Source organism: Ostrea edulis, chromosome 2 (genome assembly GCF_947568905.1).
Source record: "Ostrea edulis chromosome 2, xbOstEdul1.1, whole genome shotgun sequence".
Taxonomy (NCBI): domain Eukaryota; kingdom Metazoa; phylum Mollusca; class Bivalvia; order Ostreida; family Ostreidae; genus Ostrea; species Ostrea edulis.
Genome location: NC_079165.1, coordinates 43,450,569 through 43,456,028, shown reverse-complemented (window position 1 = coordinate 43,456,028; position 5,460 = coordinate 43,450,569). Strand labels below are relative to the sequence as shown.

The following is a 5,460-nucleotide window of genomic DNA, read 5'->3' as shown; positions in this document are numbered from 1 at the left end:
TGTCAAACAGTAAACTTTTAAAGCAGTGACATGAATTAAATCCCTGATTTTTTACTTGTAGATATTGAACAGTGGTGTTAAAGGTCTTGACTATGGAGTAATGTCTTTTGTGGAGGGATTTGGTCAATGACAATAGTTTGATCCAAATGACACATAGGACACAATAACTTTCCAATATATTTCTTGCCAGTTGAAAAAAAAAGAACAATTATATTTTTCCTGTAAGCAATATGAAAATTCATTTGATTTACATGATCGAATGAAATTAGTGCCTTAGTAAATTCCAATGGCCAGATAAACAGTTTTTAAATATTTTTCCATGCTCTAATGATCATTGTTATGATGTGTATGTGGAAGTTTAAATGCAGGGTATATGGTGAATTTTAACAGGGCTTCTATTACATGGAGGTGGTTGTGGACTGGTGACTTGTTTAGAAACTAAAATTAACAGCCTGGAAAAAGAAATCAGAAAAGCCATTAGGCTAGCAGATCAATATATAGGGAAAATCATGTCTTGAGATGTGAAAATAGCCAGTGTCCCTGGAAAATTGCCATGCTATTTCAGTGAAATTGGACAGAGATGGTTCAACATAGGAAATTGACACGTTGTGAACATCCTGCTTCTAGGGTAAGCAATATATTGGTTGATCATGGTTATTATGATGCCATAACACAGTCTAGGGCGATACTGAAACACATATTTCTAAAAACCAGTTGAATGAAACACTAAGTCATGGAAACATATGAAGAACTTGTCAGCAAAAAAGGTTTTCTTTTATGAGGTTGCATGGTTATGTGACCACTATGATTGTGACAAATATGAAGAAAAATCAAAGTTGGCAAATATTTGAATTCAGAGGTGCTCTGGCAATAGTCCATTATGAATGTCTTCTCCAGACTAATTTAACACCCTATCAACTACTTCACCCTGTTGCTGTTAAATCAAATTTATGAAATGGGAATGCCCTAATTCTCCAGAGGATAAAATATAAGATGGTAAACATCAGCTATTTTACATTATTGATGAAGGTTGAAAAATGCAGCTGAAATATCTTCGAAGATCAAATTTAGATTTATCAATTTTTTTATGGTTTCTTTTTAATCAAATATTCATCACAAGGAAAATTATTTAAAACTCATTTCAGAAGTGTAGCTCTTTCAAAAAAGTGAAACTCATTGACCTTTTTAGTATGCAGAGGGGGTGGTGAAGCTGTAGTTGCATAATATCTCTTTTACCAAATTACGCTGTAAAATTCCCGTGTTGAATGATGTTGCCATGAAAAAACTTCATTTATAATATGCCAAAAGATACTGTATAACGGGTATTTTCTGTGGTTGGAAATTTTTACGATCCATTTTGTAAAAGCTAGGTACCAAATTGCATTCTGCATTTTCAATTTCTGCAGTTGTATTATCCCTATCTATACCTATGTGTATCAATACGTGATTTTTGTGATTGTAACTTTTGTGGATTTTTCATATCCTAATAATTCTCAAAAAATAGACAACCGCAGAAACTGCCTGCAATATGGTATATACCCTGAGTCTTTGTTTCTTCTTTTGCCGATTCCATCACTATGCATGGGTCTATCTTGAAAAAAATAGGTAAAGAATCACAAGGGATGTGCAGTTACCATCTGATAGCATTGCACATGTATTCATGAAACCATCAATTTTTTAGTTTCATTTATACCCTAATACAACTTTCTAAGGGTCTCATTTGATATTTTTCATTTCTTTCTATGCATGTATTTGTATGCTTTATAGAAAGTCAGTTTTTAAAAAAAAAAAATTCTCATTGGGAAATTGTGCTGTTAATAAAAAAATTTGTATTAAAGCATCTCTTAGAAGTTCTGAAAAATTGATTGGGTATCAATATCTTTTTGTTTAATCAGTTTCTCTGTAACTTTGATTAAGACTAAATTAATGTTAACCTTTCAGTACTAGAAGTATGCTGAATTTATGTTTCATTGATTATAGTGCAGATATCTTCATCAGACTTCAATTAAAGGCCCATACCTTCAAGAAAGAGTAGGTGATTTAATTAGAAAAATTCGCATATCAAAAGATCATTGTTCTGTAAATTAAATACACATTGGATCTGAATCAATTTTCCATGGAATGTCAAATAAGATATTGGAATATGGTGAAATTGAGACTGAGAGTCTTTCTACAAATAAGTGTAAACAAATTGTAATTAAGTTACTAGTTTGATTACTTTATGGGAGTGGATTGTTAATCATGATTACTTTATTGCAGTGGATTGTTAATCATGAATACTTTATAGGAGTGGAATGTTAATCATGAATACTTTATAGGAATGGATTGTTAATCATGATTACTTTATAGGAGTGGATTGTTAATCATGATTACTTTATAGGAGTGGAATATTAATCATGAATACTTTATAGGAATGGAATGTTAATCATGATTACTTTATAGGAGTGGATTGTTAATCATGATTACTTTATAGGAGTGGAATATTAATCATGAATACTTTATAGGAATGGAATGTTAATCATGATTACTTTATTGGAGTGGGTTGTTAATCATGATTACTTTATTGGAGTGGATTTTTAGGAAACATTTCTTGTATAACAAAGGAGAGAAAGAAAAGGAAATCTAATTGAAATATTGCATCATCTTATACACTGTCATGAAGGTTTTACAGGGGATTTCCTCTATAGTATGGCCTGTAGGTCTCAAAGTCACTGATGGATATATATAGGGAGAAATGGAGGGTTTAAAATCCCACACTTCACCTGCACCAAAAATTATATGCAAGAAAGACGCATTTTAGTGAAATGATTAAATATCAACCCTGGAGCTTCTGATTGGCTTCACCCCCAGGACCCCCACATTGATAAAAAAAAAAAAAAAAAGTGTATTGCAAATTCTGTAAAAGCACACATATCTCCATTTCAAACTTAATCTGAAATTTCAGATAAGGAATAATGTTTGTTGATCTGATAATTCTGGAGGCTTTCTTGTCCCCCATCTGATAATTCTGGAGGCTTTCTTGTCCCCCATCTGATAATTCCAGAGGCTTTCTTGTCCCCCATCTGTGGACACAGTGGGGAATTCAAGATGCTCCTTGATCTTCTGTCTTCCATTTGTGACCTAAACCCCTGCTAACTGAAAGTTTTAGTATGTTTTTTGTTTTGAAGAAAATTGATATAAAGTAGAATAATATATTTCACTTTCAACTCAGTAACTCTTGCTTATAGTGAAGCTACCTGTCTATAATGAACTATACATACAATCATGTTAAGTGTTAACTGGTCCCTGGCTCTTTGCAGTAAACAGGTTTTACTGTAGAAAAACCAAACTTCCAGTACATTAAAATGCATCTTAACGATGATCATGACATACCAAAACTAATGTTTCAAATGGAGAAATTTAATTTTCTATTTCAGTTTTTTAAAGATACATGAATGTAAAGTTTATGAATTAGTGTATTGAAATTCACATTTTTATTGACTGGAACAGTAATGTCTATATGTAAAAGGAAATCTCCTCAAATTGTCCTGTTTGAACAGTGAAGTGGTCAGAGTACACTATGGAAAGAATGAAGGCTAAGCAAATAATTCTAGTCTTATAGACCTAAATAATGGCATTTAAAGGTTAAGATGGTCCTTAAAGAATGTATGTGTATCTGGAATAATTTGATATGGTGAAGTCTGCTATTGAATATTATCTATTTGACCGATGAAGATGGAGAAATATAAATGTTCGCGCAGCAAATATTAAAGGGAATTAGAATTTCACATTCAAGGCATATTTGACTGTTTTAAAGATGCTTTTAATCTTCTCAAGAGAGTGTGTAGGGTGTATTTGGGAAGTATCTTTCTGGCAAATCAGGAATTTTCTCACATAGAAAAAGGACAAATCATAAGATACTCATTGTTCCCATTCATCATGTTTTAGTGAATAAATATTTTCAGAATAGATTTTAGGTAGATTTATGTTTAAATTAAAAATATATTTTAAAGGTTTTAAAGTATATAGAGTTTTAATGTGGCACTGCTATCCCAAACACTATATCCTACAGCATCATGAACTCTTATGACCTTAAATTGAAAGAAAACAAAAATAAAATAATGCATTTTACATTTAGCAGTGCCCATCACCTTTGAACAACAGTGCATGGATGTCTCCAGAACCAGGTTTATTAAATACACCTATTAGATTTTATCACAATAACGATCTTCTCAGACTGACCCTATAAACCAACACTTAAGTCTCTCTCTGTATTTAAATGTTTAATGTTTTTCCTTTTTAAGTCAAATCTGGATTTAGGAACATTTGTCCTAGCATTGAACTGCTATTCTAAAGTGAAATATGTCTGGAAAAATATGGTAAGAGGTGATATTTTACAAGATCTTAATGAGGACTTGTATGCATGTAGTGATGGTAGTCAGATCAGGCATGTTTTGGACTTAAGGTATGCTGAATGGTGTAATTGTTAGTTTTTATTGAAGATTATATAATCTTATATTTGGACTTTAAAATCTTTTAAATGTGCTTTTTATTTAAACATTATAATATATGTTTTAGATTTGAAAATTTAAGTGTTTTGGACAATTTGATGGGTAATTTTTAATATGAATTGATTGTCTAGTAAAAGATAGCTTCAAATCAAATTTTGAATTAGACCTCGGTTATTGCTAGATTTTTTAAGCTAGATGGTATTAATTTGCGTGTGTGTACAAAATCTCACCTGGCAAGGAAATCCCAATAAAATGTAAACTCAATCTACTAGTACCTGTCACAGCTGTGCAGAATGCAGATGATAAATTATTTGCATCAGCCATTGTTATTGACATGTTTCAGTTTTACAATATTTGTAAACACATGCACGGTGAATTAAGGAGCGTTTTGCTGGATTTTCCTGAAGGATTCTGAGTGTAACAGGTAAGACTTTGTATGTATTGTACCATATGAAGGTACTCCTGATTTACTAGTAGTACATATTGTACTATTGAGGTTTCACACATTGTACTATTGAGGTTTTACAGCTTTTACTGTCCTACATATGTCCTATTGTGGCAGTTTTATATTTTCTAACCATTGTTAAAATCTTTTTACATTCATAATTTTTATATTTTTGGCAGATAGTCAATTTAAAAATATGGAAATTAACCTTTTGTTTTAAATATTATGAAATGAATTCAGTACTTTTATATGTTTTTATATAAAGGTTAATTTCAATTATTTTGCTGAAAATGTTAATAACATTCAACAAAATAGCATATATTTTTAATATGAAAGAAAAAAAACCAAAAGAAAAAAAGAGTTAGGGAGGGGGAGGGGGGCATTTGCAAACATCACACATGGTCCATTGTTAACAAACAAATATGATCTGAGAAGTTATGATTGGTTTTCATGAATGGCAGCCATAGTTTGATTTTGAATAGATATTGAAATATTAACATGAAACACTGGAATGGGTTCCTTCTC

General features: G+C 31.3%; 1 protein-coding gene across 14 annotated transcripts in view; it reads left to right on the top strand.

Annotated features, from left to right (window-relative positions):
* Positions 1 to 363: 363 nt before the first annotated feature.
* LOC125667072 (titin homolog) overlaps positions 364 to 5,460 on the top strand; it is a 79,515-nt gene continuing 74,418 nt past the window's right edge. For 10 of the 14 annotated variants that reach the window (XM_056154115.1, XM_056154114.1, XM_056154112.1 and 7 more), the window contains exon 1: positions 402 to 628. The gene's annotated coding sequence lies outside the window, so the exon portion shown is untranslated. Of the gene's footprint in view, positions 629 to 1,980; positions 2,032 to 4,829; positions 4,915 to 5,460 lie in introns of those variants that run through there. The other 4 variants (XM_048900392.2, XM_048900391.2, XM_048900396.2 and 1 more) reach the window with 4 other exon arrangements.